At 36.1% G+C, this 15,422-nt stretch overlaps 1 long non-coding RNA gene across 1 annotated transcript; it reads right to left on the bottom strand.

The window, feature by feature from the left end:
- Positions 1-10,117: 10,117 nt before the first annotated feature.
- Positions 10,118-13,023, bottom strand: LOC149794024 (uncharacterized). Its single transcript, XR_016422932.1, has 2 exons — positions 12,716-13,023; positions 10,118-11,109 (listed from the first exon to the last, which is right to left on the bottom strand). It is a non-coding gene; the product is annotated as an uncharacterized LOC149794024 (long non-coding RNA).
- Between the last annotated feature and the right edge of the window lie 2,399 nt (positions 13,024-15,422).

Raw genomic sequence — 15,422 nt, 5'->3', positions numbered from 1 at the left:
TTTCAACCATTTTCCCTCTTTGATCATTCTTTTTACCTACCCATAATTCACTGTGTGCGTTGAAGTCGCCAAAGATCATTAGATTGTTGTTGTTGTTATTAGTGATTGCTCTTAGTGAGATTTGGTTGGTAGGACAAAAGGTACCCCTTTCGTCGTATGCATTTATTATTTGAATGTTCGTGGTTCCTATATTTATCATTACTGACATTATTTCGATACTATTATTGATGTTTAGGTTAGGGGGTACTTCTATTATTTCATAGTAGATTACTGTATCTATCAAAACGATTGCTAGTCCACCCCCTTTCAGTCCCTTGTGTCTGTTTAAAAGATTCCCTGGGTATAGCCTTATGGTTTGGGCAGGCGTTTGTGTTCTTGTGTTATGAGGGTTTCCTGTAGGCAGATTACGTCTGGTTTTACGGCGTATTATTCAGTTTGTTCTGCAGTTTTGATAGGTTTTTAAAGATTCCTCAGCAGTTCCATTGCCAAATGGTGATTTTATCATTTTTTTGTACTATCCATTTTTGACGTTGTCTTTATCTGTTAGTCTTGTGGTCCAATCAGCTAGTATGGCGAAAATAGTTTTGAGGGTTCTCATTCTGCTATTGAGATCTTGTATTAGGGATCCTGTTGTTAGGTTCATTACTTCCTGTATTAATTCTGTGCTGGTGTGTGTGTGTTAGGTTTGGGGATGTTTGGGATGACAGATTTCTTTGTATCTGGAGTGTTATCAGGGTGTTTGTTACAATGTGGGTTGTAGTTTTTAGTTCTTTTGTTTTCTGATTCAAGGGTATTTTTTGTGGTGCAATGCTTTTCCTTCTGATTCTGTGTGGAGAGTCTTGGTACTCATTGATTGTTTCAGAGTTAGATTTTGGTGTGTTGGGGTTGTTTTTACAGATAATGTTTTTGGCAGAATGGTAATCGAGGTGTTTTCTGTTCATTAAGTCCACTATTTGTTTCTCTTTTTTTGCAAATTTGCATTATGCCGATCTAGGATAATGGTTTTCATTACAGTTACCACATTTTTGTTTAGTTGTGTGGCATTCTCCTTTGTGTGGACCTCCTCAGTACTTACATCTTGGTTTCAATCTACATCTGGAGGCATAGTGTCCCCAGTGCATGCATTTGGTGCAAAATCTTGGCCTGTTTAGGTAGTTTTCCAGCTTATGGTACACTCCTGACTGTCCTAGTTTTATTATTGAGGGTATTGGCTCGGTAGCCGCTATAACAGTTTTGTTTGTTTTTTTTGTCCCTTGTGAATTTTAAGACGATAGACTATGGTGGTCTGTGTTCCATTTGCTGTGAGTTTATGAAGTATGAGTTCATTGCTTATGTCCTTGTTGTATCCGTTTAGTGCTATTACTTTTTTTAAGATAGTGGTTTTAGTGGGTTCAGCCAGATTAGTTGTGGTTTCACTGTGTTTGGAGTTCGAAGTGACTCGTGTTTTCCTTTGAGTGCTATGTTGTCTCTCTACTTTGATCTTTATTGGGCCTATAGTTTCAATTTGGATGAATATTTCCACCTGTGGAATTGTGCTGCATTGGACAATCAGTTAGTTTTGCCTTGGTCTTATCAGTTTGAATTGTCTAGTGTGAATTTTGGCCAGTGCTGTCATAATACTATTGATACTTAGACTAGTAATTCTGTTGCACCTGCTGTTTATGTATATGGTGTGTTCGACGGAATGGTAATTGTGAATTTTGTTTTGGGGTTCTGTTGTTGTTTTATTTCCTGTTTATAGTTAAGCTTACTTGTGGGATTGCTTGGGTTGTTTTGGGGTTTTAGCGGGCCCTTGCCTTTACCTAGGTATGTGTTTTGGGGGTTTGGGGTTGTTTGGGGCCCTTGGGTTGCCTTATTAGTGATGCTGCTGGGTAGTTTGGTAGTGTCTAATTCATTGGATTTGTTCCCATAGGTTGTTGGTTCCCTTGGTGTTATTATCCCAGATGTTCCAGGAGTTTGGCTTGAGTGTATTGTTTCTTTCCTAATGTTTTGATTTATTGTCTGTTTGCTTGATTTCCTGTTGTTGGTTTGTTTGCATGTTTCTAGAATTGGTTATTTCATTTTTGGTGAATTTTGGGGTGCTGGTTATGGTTATGTGGTCTAATTGTGGGGAGTTAAAGGTAAGTAGGTTACTGTCAAATTCATTTGTTATGTTTGAAATAGGGGTGTCTATATCTTCATTTGTGTGTGGTTTTTCCGCTTCCTTGAAGAGGATTGGCGATAGTATTGGCATTGTATTTATATTGTTCCCTGGAGTGTAGTTTTGTATTTCTAGTAGTTTCTGTTGGTGGGGTGAGGGTGTTAGTTATGTCTGCTGGTTTGTGGTTTGTTTGGCTAGCGTTAGTCATGCTTGTTTTATATGGTTTATTTGAGCTGTTTGGAGTTGTGATACTGTACATCCATTCTTTTTACTGATTTTTGATAGGGTTGTTTGGTGGCTTGTGTGTTTGCGTGTTTGGATTGAATAGAGCCATTTGTTTGGACCTAGTTTGCATTATTCTATTTAAATTGCTTCTAGCATTGAATGATGACTTATCTTTTGTTTTTTTCCTAACGCCCAGTCTGCTCCTCCGCTCAAAGTTTCTACTTTGTTCCTTTGTTTTCTGTTACGTGTTCCTATCGTTCCTTTGTTTGAGAATTCCTTTGTTCTGTGCACTTCCTTTGTTCACAGCTTGGCGGGTTGCTAATCGTTTCCTCTTCTTAGTATTTTTCTTTGCTCTTGTTTCCCTGTTCCTTTCTTCTATTTTAATTGGTGATGGTGGTGGCCGCACTCAGTAGAACTTTTAAAATTATACACCAAGCCGGTTTTACACAGTAAACAAATCAAGATAGATAGTTTTCACGGTTTTTATCTTGTGGTGAAAACAAAACGTCTGCCTGATGAACTCCATTGGAACTGCTGAGATCAAAATATGCGTACTGAATTATTTTAAGTGGCGGTAGTTAGATTTGCCATATTGCCTGTTATGCTAACCAATCTACAGCAATATAACGTGCTAAGCGCTGCTCTACCCCTCCAATATCCTGTTGGGAAATAATAAATCGACTCCATTATTATAATAATAATCGGGCCGACTAATTACCGGCACCTAGCACTAATTTGCATTTCATCGCAGATCTTATTAAAACAAATAGCAAGCGGTTATCGGAGGTTTTTATTTTTAACCGACTTTAACGTGTGAAACAGCTTCTTGTTTGCAATATGTCGTTGTTGTAAATCTTTATTTTGTATACCCGACATCATGAACGTGGCACGCTTTATTAATCGCATTTATTGGATAATCTCCATTTTTTGGCTGGTCTTGTTTGTCAAGACAGATCTCAAGGCGGATTCCGGAACCACATTAATTATATCCAGGAAGATGCTTTTCTCCTAGGTATTTAGCACATGGAGCCCCTGGCAATTTTCCCATTGAAGAAACGATATCTCCGCCTGTTTTATTAGATATAAATGTGTTGTTTTTTTTTTTGTACCACATTTCATACTCTTGCCTGTAAGTGCACGCTTTTTATGTTTTATTATTATTGTTGGTGAAGGTGGATGCTCTGCATCGAGCACAATATAAATTCCTATCATTTATTATATTTGTACTACATGGATATCAATGATTTCTCAGTGACACGAAAGCAAGAACCAGTCAAACATCAATCAGCGCTACCAAATTCTATCAGAACAATTATGATAGGCCCGTCTTGGTCTGGTAAGACACAATTGTTACTTAATTTAATAATGAGATGGCTCAACTGGGATAAGTTGTATTTAGTGGCACTATCTGTAGATGATCAGCAATGCTACAACGTGATTAGAGATTTTAATGCAAATGCAAAACTGTTGGACAAGAACGGTAATTATATTATTGACTTTATCACCGATATTGATGATGCACCATCTGTAGATGATCTCGAAGGATGTATCAATAATCTTGTAGTATGCAATGATGTGATTGATGCTGGACAAACAATCAAATCCAGCTCGGATATTTTCTTGAGGCAGGCACAAAAACACTGATATTATATATATTACTACGCGATATACGCAAATGCCTAAAGTGATCAGAGATAACTTCAGTCTTCTTTAATTGCAGTGTCTTTAATGAAGTCGATACGCAAACTCTGTGAAACATTCATCAAACTTGGTGTTCAGGGGACATGGAATTTCATCATGGATATGATTAAATTTAGAAATTTCTTCTCAGGCGCTTAAGCGATTCCTCGTGGATTTATCAAGATAAAGTTACATGATCCTCGGTCGCGATATCGTGTAGGTCTCGATAAAAAATTGGGTTTAGAGACCTGACCGCATTTTTACCACACTCACCCAGGTAAATATATTTGACGCACAAAAAATAACCCAGTTAGAGGCCTCGGTGACGCTTGTATTTTTTCACCCGTGGCAGGAAGTTTTATTTTCAGAATAAATTTGGTCTATTAACCCTCCTTACTTTAGCATTACTGATGCTTGTAATTTTCACCCTCCGTAAAAAGCTTTATTTCGGTCTGAAATTCTGGTCTGTTCACCATCCCTACTGCTAAATCCAAATCACAAACACACATACTTGAGACTATCTGAACATGCTGAACAATATTAAAGGTGTGACGTTCTGACCTCCGTCAACCAGCAGACAGTACACACATGAGAAGCAAAAGAAGCAAACAATTCTGAAATTTGATATTGGACATACCATCTTTTGATTCAGAATATCGTTGATATTTTAAACAGAGAGTGGTTTCTTCCACCCTTGGTGGAATTGAGGAACCTGAAGTGCCTTCACTTTCTTTTTCAAACATTTTAAACAATTTCAGTTTCACTTGGTTCATCTGCCTAAGTTTTAGGCCTAATTCATCTTGTTCAAAGCATGGCCCTTTCAGGACCAGTATAGCTATACACTCATAAAGGTTAATGCGGTAAACTTATTTGTTTCTAAAAAACGAATCTGCTATGTTAGAAATATCTCTTCTGTCAATTATTTCGGGCTCTGCAGCAGCAGGTAATTTCAACGTTAGATAATCAAATTTTTACACCCTGAATAACCCATTCAAAGAGAAGAGAATAATGGGGCAAAATATGTGGCAATTTTACTTTATCTCTGCCATAGAAACCATACCTGATTTATGTTTGCCTTTTTATTTATTTTTTTCAAGTTAAAGAAGAATCTGTTTACAATTGCCGCTCCGTTGCGTCACTATACTATACGAAAGAAGAGGTATATAAAGCTTTCTGATTTGAAATGTGCTTTCTTAATTTGTATTCTGCCCAATGTTTTTATGTAATGAAGCTCGGTAAATCGGAACATTGATTAATCCAGTCATTGTTCGAATCATATCGAGGTTAGTAAAATGAGCTGGATAATTTTTCTCACCCATGGGAGTAGCTGGTATGGTTCCTCTGCCTTTTTCTACAGTTCTTCGAATTGCCGTCTGATCCATGATCCTCAGCTCTTTTTAACGCGCGGCAGCTCCATTTCTTCCTTAAAAATATTCGCCGTTGTTTCTCTTCCTTAATTTCTTCGCCGAGTGTCAATATTGTTACATCTATATAGTATCTGCACGTCTTAAATGAGTCAGCCGAATAGTCTGCTTGATCACAACAGAATGCCGGTATATGACCATACTGAAATATGATTGAATCAAAGATGAGACGCACACCGATTACATCATTTAATTTACATCAATGTCCTCGTTTTGTAATTCAGTTAAATATACAGGCCATCAGAATTAAATTTTGTTTTCTTTGATTTTGCATTCAGGTCTTTGACGATCGTTAACCATGTTAAATTTGGGTCACTGTGTAAAACTATGCTAAAACTTAGTTTGAACACCTTAAACAAAGCTGCGAAAATGTATGAAGTTCAAAGATTTTGTTGATACATCATAAATTAATCTCTGTGTGATGGATGGATAGGTATCAGGTGTCGTTTCACAGTGTAAACGTTAAATTGTTCATCTGTTTTTAAAAGTCTTTCATGTATCAACCAGGCACTAGTTGTGAATGGGCACGAATATCCTGTCTACATATTTTTGAGCACCTCGCGGGAAACCAACCATACGATCAAGTTTTACTGCGGATTGCGCATATTTCAAGGTAATTCCCTTGCACAACATGGAAAAAAGTTAGCGCATGCGGATCACAGATCGGCTGCTTAAACTTCGTCTGTAAATAACCATTTTGAGCTAACTTTTCATAATTACACAATACGTCGATTTTTCTCATTTCAATTATGATCTGTTAGGTATGAAACCACTGTAATACAATTGTCACTTTCGATACTTTAGTGATAATGCTCACTGCAGGGCAGCAAGATGTGGAGAAGTTCCTCCATTAACATTATCCTTGAAAATATGCATAATAATTTTCTATTTAATTAATTTTTGATATCTTATTGTTGTCGTTTATTTGCGCAGCACAAAAATGGTACCGGGAAAATGCTTGTGTATCAAATAGTTCATCGCTCTTTCAGTATTCGTGTCCATAAATGGCAAAAATACCATTTAGCAATTTTTTTGTATATGGTAACTATTAGTTCAAATTAATTGCATTCCCACTTGTGACTGAGTTATATTGCACTGCTTGGCCCGTAACCTTTGCCTCATCTCACAAATCGGCAATATTTCAATGACATGCATGTTTTCTCATGTTTAATATATCAGTTTGTATGCAACATGTATATTCCGCAATGAAATTCATATGAAACTAGATGTTAAAATAGTCCACTAAAAGTATTATATTATATTCAGCTTTGTGTGCTTTTAATACACCTCAGTCTACCTATCCTTATTTGGCCAAACTTTGTGACTACGTGCATGTCTGTCTGTCTGTGATGTGTATCTTTTATGCACGCAGTGGTACAGATATACACGTACGAGCTTGTGCTCTATATGTCTGTCATCTTCTCTAGTGATGCAGTCTATTCACACACCAGTATTTTGTGATTTCTCTTCCTTATTTCACATGTATGTTGTTCTATCTGTTCATAAGTTTGTATTTCTTTCATTTTCATTCTCTCTCTCTCTCTCTCTCTCTCTCTCTCTCTCTGAATCAGTACGTGATATATTTATTCATTCTGAATGAGTATATCTACAAATGATTTATATCTGCTTGCAAAATAAATAACGAGCCATGACTTCATTGTGATGTATATTTATAGTAGAATGTATTTTAATTGTGTTTTCAGTGTACAATTTCCTTTTTCTTGTACTATGCTGGACAAACTCCATATGTATAACAAATCCAATTAAAAACAAGGGATTGACCTGACCATTTGTACGAGTCCGAGTCTATTCCTCCTGCCGATTGCAATCAGCAAAATTAGCAAATGGCTCTTCAGGACCTTAGATTGATTTTATTTTTATGACTATAATAGACTATACTTTTCTTTAAGGAGCGCACACAGCTTTGTGTCCTTTCAGTCGGCAGGTTCCACTAATGCAAAACGATATACTCTCGATCGATAACAGGACTTTAACAATTTGCTTTTGGAAAATGCCGAATTCTCTGTATATATTAAGCTGTACTATCCTAGATAAGTTGCAAACCATACCAAATCCATGTTGTTTTGCATACTTTATTCCATTTTGACAGAGAAGACAACTTCATGTCGCCGTAATATTTGAGTCCAGCTAGAATCCCAAGTTTACATGGATACATTCAAAATGTTAAAAAATTATGATTTTTATTTTTTATGAAATATTTATAACGAGTTAAGATACCTTCATACAAAATGGTTATTTTGAAGTTAATGCTATGACTCGTCAGAAGATGCTAACCTACACGTTAACTAAACTTGGTTTCCATTTCTCGTTGGAATCCTCACTTTCAGTATTTCCGCGTACTTTCTTAAACATAGTGTTAATGTTTCATCCAAATGTCCAGCTGACCATAACAAACCTTGAGCTCTACAGACACACAAGATTCCTGTCAAGGTCACCGTTTTGAATATTTTTTAATGCTGTCTTCTTCTGAACAAATAATCATACCAGCTTGGAGTCTTAATTTATTTTCAAGGTTTTTATCAATAATTGGTCTCAAATAAAAATGGTCCGTGATTTGATGAAAGGATATACTATTAGATGAATGGTTTTGGGGCTGAGCATAGGATTTATATTCAGTAAATCGCTTCCTATTGATGTCTCTCGTGCGGATAGCACACACTATTGGAGACGCATATTTGTGGGCCATGTAGTTATGGTAGAATGCCCAGTACTATTGTTTATACAAAGCACTTGGCTCGCTAATGTTTTTGACATTGCTTTAATATCAGTTTAAGATGATCAAAATGCCTATTTCAATAGTCTTCTGACAACACTGTAGTCACAAAGCATATTCGTTATATCTATAAAGCAGAAAATAAACTAAGCATTGGTTTAGCATATATGAAACGGGTTCAACGTGCTAACTGCTCTTCAATGTCAGCCCTTGCAGGCACCTAGCGGACCGTGCGAGAAAACTACCACTGACTCCTGATCCCGGTCTTGGTTTTCCTTCGGAAATACTAAGGCCAAATCTCATATCTCACGGAAAATCCACCAGCGATCTCTTGTTACTTTCTCGGTCTTGGAAGGTACGATGACTGTCCTGCACTTACTAAAAGCCAACCACGTTTTTGTTTTTGTACAAAAAATCCCACTTCAGTGGCATACGCTGTAGATGAATCAGACAACGAATAACTAGAAAAGTTGGAGAATTAGATTCCACATACGACGAAAAAAGCTCGAGATTTCCGTCGTGGACAAGGTACGAACAGCCCTGATGTATGCTAAATGCTTCGAGACGGAGGAAAGGCACAGAGAGCAAATTCAATCATTTTGTCTTATTAGCCTTTGTATCTTAAGGTCATAAATAAAAAGCACTACAAAAAAAACGTCATGCAGTGGGTCGAAGATCTTAGGAATAAGGATACACCATTTCTCTTGCCGCCCACAACGTAGGCAACCACTTCGACGAGCAAAATAATAATGACCTTCGGATTGATTGTTCTCATTTCACTCTCATTTCACTCCGGCGAGGAAAAACTGGGTAGAAGGTAAACGCTGCATAACTTAGGTGTATAAAGGTCATAAAATATTCAACTCCTTTCCCATTACTGATATACAAAATATCATATCCTATTATATTACTACAACAGTAATACTGGCTTTGCATCCCTTATCTTGCATTGAGTATGATGTGTATTTACATTTATTAGAATGTAATGAGCGACGTTAATTAAGTAGATTATGTTGTATTCAAGACCTGTAATTATCTTGCATTGACTTCGATGTGTATTTGCATATATTAAAACGTAATATATGTATTACGCAACATAATTGGCAATTAGTAACCACCACCAGCTCCTCAAAAGAGTGATGTATTCCTGCATATTATCTGAAAGTGTTCCATAAAGTGAAATAGATAAATGTTTTTCCCAAAAATATAAACACAAAAGCTATTTCATCCAACTTCAAATTTATGTACCTAAGCTGGGAAAAGTAAAATATCATGTAACGATAATGAAATTATCATATGATTTCATTTACTTGGAAAATATTTGCTTTGCCTTCAGAATATATGACCACATGACAATCGGTATATTGGCATGTTCCAACTACAACATGACGAGTACGTAAACATTACTTTTCAGTTTTATTGAGAGATGCCTTTCTTATTTTCTGTTCTATTTTTGTTCGGCACATTACTTACTTGTTCCGTTATAATAACTAAGTACACGTCATAGTCTTTTACATATTTTCTTTGATAATTAGGATGGCTTTCGAAAAGAAATGAATTAGTCTGCCAACGGTATCTCTGCTACGTAAGTGAATTAAGGAAATTGCATAAAATGTCTACAAAGATAGTGCATACTTGCAAATGACAAGAATATCTAGTTTGATATTAACTTTTTAAAAAAAAATAAGCAGCTTGAATATACATTTTAATTGTCTTAATGTAGTTTGGTATATTCATATTTAGCACTTAATTATAAAATGCTGGGTGCAGTGCATTTCTTAACTGCATGCAAGGAAACACGTGTTTGCTATAATTGCAACATTTTTAAGTTATAAAAGTTAATACGAACCGTTCATCAACATTCATTAGAGTAATACAGATACTTATATAAAATGCAAAAGAAAGCAAGACAGATAATGTATCTTTCTAATTTACTATCTTCATTATTCAAATGGAATAGTATACTATTTTGGGCACAGAAAAGAAAATACGATCAAAAACATCACACCAGTATAAGTATAATCTTTCTTGGAAATGGATTTAAACTTTACATTAACTATTGGAAACAAAATCGATGTGTCAGTTTTATGTTTTATGTTTGCTAGTAAAACAAAATGCTCTGTACACAAATGCAAACATTGCCTTACACTTAACAACAAAGCAACAAAAGTATAATTGCGCATCCAAATCACGAAAGCTATGAAAATGTGTTATCATTGCTGGAAATATGCCAAATCATAAACTTTGTAGAAAATCAAGATGGCAGCTTATGACAACAGAAGGTTCTGCCACCTCCACATTTTTGTTTTAGGTTGAAAAATGTTATTGAAGATATGTAAGACATTATTCAAAATCATTGTTGTAAAATATGGAAAAATATCTATATGCCATGTTTGTGATACCATGGGTCATTCATGTATTTATGGTCCCAGTATTCAATTGCAGTATTGAATGGTGTCTCAGCATTTATCATCTACGGTCAATTAAAGTGTCTCAGGTGCTGAATAAACGGTAATGATCTCATCTACGATAGCATTTTGGCACTTTAAAGGTTTTCCATACATAGCTACGATGAATACAAAAACTTTTAAAGGCATGAAGACAGCTAACAAACATCTGTAGTATAATGAGCATTGGCTTCTACTGGAATATCGTAGCTAGCGTCCTTTAGCACCCATTGTAACAACTACTGAAGGTGCTGAAACAGTCATTGTAACATCGATTCTGATCAATAACTTTTTGGACTCCGCTACCGGTAATAGTACGACAGTATGCTCTGCACGAAGCAGATTCGTCCTCACATGCGCACTGACACGGTTTGTTTTGGTTCCAAATGCCGCAGGAGTAAGATGTTTGGAACATCACGCATGCCAAAAGGATGACTAGAACGGCACTCTTCATTCCTACTAAATAAAAAATAAAAGAAGAATATAACCCTGAGAGAAAGAGTCAATTTATCACACATGCAACATCTACCGGCATAAAGACATTTTAGAAATATAAAGAAAAGTCACTACCTAATACCTAGGAGCTTGTCTTAAATTAACTGATAAATACACACACACACACACACACACACACTGTATCATTGATGTACCACGAGAAGTAGAACTGTTTCATTAAGAGGAAACTAACCTTGCTGAGTTTAATTTTAATGACATAAAAATTATGCGACAAGTGATATATCAAACAAACAGCGCACATATTATACATATATTCATGTGTGTGTGTGTGTGTGTATATATATATATATATATATATATATATATATATATATATATATATATATCACATGCTTGTATTTCCAGTGGAGCAAGCATTGATTACTGGAAACTGTCTAGAGGGAGAGAGAGAGAGAGAGAGAGAACTATTCAGATCCCTGTCGAGTTTTCCGCTGCAAGATGCATTTCTGTACCTATTGCGGGTATACAAAATTCACTTTGCAAATTTCTTTGCTTCTTTGCTTATCTTATATTTTCATTCTTACTGATCAAATAAATATGCGATGCACGCATGATTTAAACATAGAAGATGGTTTAATTGACGAAAGTGGAAGGCTACAAGCGTAGAAATTAAGCATTTTAACAATGAATTCGGTCAATGTCTTATGTACAAAAAAAATTAATTTTTTGTATTGTCCATTCCTATGTTTCTCTGTTGGTCGATTATACGCTTCCTGACCAAACAATACATTGAGAGAGAACGAGAGATTCATTCGGTCACTTTCATAATTAAATATATTCTGTTTTAGTAACCTAATAGAGGTTTAGAAAATAAAATATGAAAGCGTTAAACAAAGCATTAAATAGATTACAAGATGTGCACCTCCTAACCAACATTGTATCGCAACATTCATAGTGGTGTAAACACTGTAGATAACTCCTAAGGGAATGTGTACACAACATTCCGACGACACAGGATTTGTGTCGGTTACTTCATGTAAATTCACGAGTTGCATCTTCTTCAAATTCTCTCCCTCTCTCTCTCTCTCTCTCTCTCTCTCTCTCCAGAGATTTTTACATATTTTGTTCCTTTATGCATGGAGAGACAGAGTAAGAGGGAGAGAGACAGAGAGTGAAATCGAACGAGCGACTATTACCTTTCCTAAAATTATCGTTAATTAATGAAATCCTCTTGACATATAATAGCTTTTAGACTTGGTACTGAGACTAAATTTATTATGTATTATTTGTAAAGTAAACTTTGGAGACCAGGTTATATTCTCATATGTGGGGTTCCAGGTGGTTGAAGGCACTCGCCTTTACATATAGCTCACACATCTTACCTGTGTCCGCCTGAGTTCGAACGTCGAGTCGACCAAAGTGGTGGATATGTGCGAACGCTTAGCAGTAGCTTCGCGTGGGTCGGTGATTCTTCCCAGGGACTCCCCGAGTTCTTTCACCACTAAATATACTGATCACCATATCTAGCCATAAGTAGTCAATCATATGAAAAATGGCTATAGATCCCACAAAACCAAAGCAAAACAAGCTCTCGTATATATGTACTTACGTGATTTACTTAAGATCCGGTAAACTTCACAAAGTGATAGAGATCTCTGTGATATTCAGTAAGCAGACTGACAACAGAGCCAAACGATGGACATTTTATATACATAATATCATGTACAGGGAGGGGCGAAAGCAACCAGTCATGTCAATTTAAATATGACGCAGTAAATGTAATCATGGTGTGTAACGTAAACATCCTGGATAAAGTGTTTACTGGGAATTATATCAGCAGCGATATATCTGAGTTTGTAAAGGTTAAGTGGAAAGCGTTTGGTTCATATCTGTCATATATATGTTCCTTCGATGACATAATCCTTAGCTTCAATGACTCTAATGTCTCCCTTGAATAATTAAAAGGTGTAATGTGTTCATCGTTAATTCATGTAAGTTCCTTGTTTTCATACGTCTTTTAGGAACAACAAATAAAAGTGACCGATTTTATTTCCTATATAATAAAATGACTTTTCATAATTTGGAATTGGGTAAATTTTTTAGTATTATCTTTGAGGCTGTGCATAATGTTAGGTGGACATCTCAGACTCATATGAGCATTTCCCGTCGCGTTGGGCTGAACTCGCTTTACTGTGTTTAATAAGTACTTGCTATAAACATAATATATATGCAAAAGAACAAGAAACAAGTTCTATACGTTATACAAGACCAAATAACATGGCATGGAGAAAATAATGAATACCATGACAGGAAGATTATGAATCGAATGGAAAAGGTTACAGTAAAGAATGATATAATTCAGCTCGGCGTTGGTGGTGGGAAAAGAAAACAACTGGAAAGGCAAAGTATTTTCCTTTTGGCTTTGGATAATATTTGTGGGGTGGGGGTGTGAAAAAAAAATGCGTATTGTCTAAGGTCACAACACAGTAACCGACCCAGCTTTATATGGGTATCGATTCCCTTACTACACAGTCCAGCGCAATTCTCACTGAGATACCTCACTTCGATTAAAGTCTTTACAGCATCCCGCTGAAAATTATAATATAAGATATAGGATATGCATAAATCAAATGCGCCTAATTTGTTGTGAGAAGGGTGCAAAAATTTCCGCATTATGCGACGGAAACACCTGACATTTATCATCTGTCAGGCGAGATATTTATTCTAGGGTAGTACTTGGAAATTACTAGGTAACCTGCAGGCAGCGAGTTACTCTGGGACCAATGCATGAAGCATAATTCACGTGGTCTTTTCAATAATTACCAAGGTTTAGACTCCATTCCTGGGGTGGGGTGGATTCGAGGGTAAAGACAGACCCAGAAACATGTAAAGACAGACCCAGAAACATTTGCTGAATGCATAAATAATTTTCCCTTTCCCAAATACATACATACATACATACATACATACATACATACAGTTATTAGATAGGGATCTCACTGACTTCAAAATTATAATCCCATAGGTGGGGGTCCTGGTAGCGGCTGGGTATGTAGGTTGTGGTGTGTAAGGACAGACCCAGGAATCCAAGCTGATAGTAAACTTGTATTCCCCTTTTTATCGCAAAAGTGATGTTTACAAAGTGATCCTGGGGCGCCCCAAGGAGTCAGGTCAGACACATGTGTATGAACCAGGATTAATTACATGTTAATTGTCTACTTATGCAATATTCCTAAATGTAAATCTATTTATAAGTATATGTTTTGCAGGAAATGAAAATATGTGGAAATTATTTGCTGGCCTTTGCCCTCTTCCTCCACACTGAATAGAATTCACTTTGATGTATATAAAAAAAACCACCTCTACACTCCCTGAACATTAAGTATAGTGGTTTCATCAAGTTGTAACTATTCGTGTCAAAGTTATGGATATGGGGAAAATGAAACATCATGACCTCTATGTCTCGCAACTTTCTCAGAAAAGGCGTGACAAAAATGAACGAAAAACCATTGAGTAACATCGTTTTGTGTGTCTGTCATATTCCAGTACACAAACTGTCAATAAGTTGAGGTGTTTCTTATTTTCTTATTTTCCAGTGCTTGCGCTCGCTAGGGTTGCATTTGTTTTAGTTTTCCAGCCTCGTATTTGTCTGGTTGTATCAAGCGATTGGCTTTTCCAGTATTGGTCATCAGAAAATAGCCTAATTTTTCGATGTTGTGTTTGTCAGTCATATTACATGATAAGCATTGTCTCCACCATAGGCAGTTTTTACGATGTTTTTATTATTTCAAGTGGGAATATTTTCCAGATGTCATTCTAGGTCATTCTTTTTCCACGTCAGTTATTTTCATCGTGGGCAATTTTAGCGTCATCGAAATCTCAAGCTTGCTTTACCTACACCGGTATAAAAGACCTAATCCAATAGCCAAAACAAGCACGGTGCATGCGTATCTTGAACGCACTATGGTAAACCCACATTTATGGGATTTTTGCATCACTGTGACGTCGGTTATCGCACAGGATTAATAGGCACGGTCCTTGTTCGTACACTAGTTTGCATATGAAAAGATAAAAAAGGCAATGGCTTAGTTGAGAGACTCATATATATATATATATATATATATATATATATATATATATATATATATATATATATATATATATATATATATATATATATATATATAGTAATAATAATACAATCGCCACTACCACTACTAGTACTGGGAGTCAGGGTATTCATATATTAGAGTCGGATTCGAAATACAAAGGTCGCAAGTTTGATTCCCGCCCAAGGTGTCTTTGGTAAATACAAT

The sequence above is a fragment of the Sinohyriopsis cumingii genome, chromosome 8 (genome assembly GCF_028554795.1).
Source record: "Sinohyriopsis cumingii isolate HCF-2022 chromosome 8, ASM2855479v2, whole genome shotgun sequence".
NCBI classification, from domain to species: domain Eukaryota; kingdom Metazoa; phylum Mollusca; class Bivalvia; order Unionida; family Unionidae; genus Sinohyriopsis; species Sinohyriopsis cumingii.
Note: the sequence above shows the minus strand (reverse complement) of the source record. Positions and strands in the feature narration are given on the sequence as shown.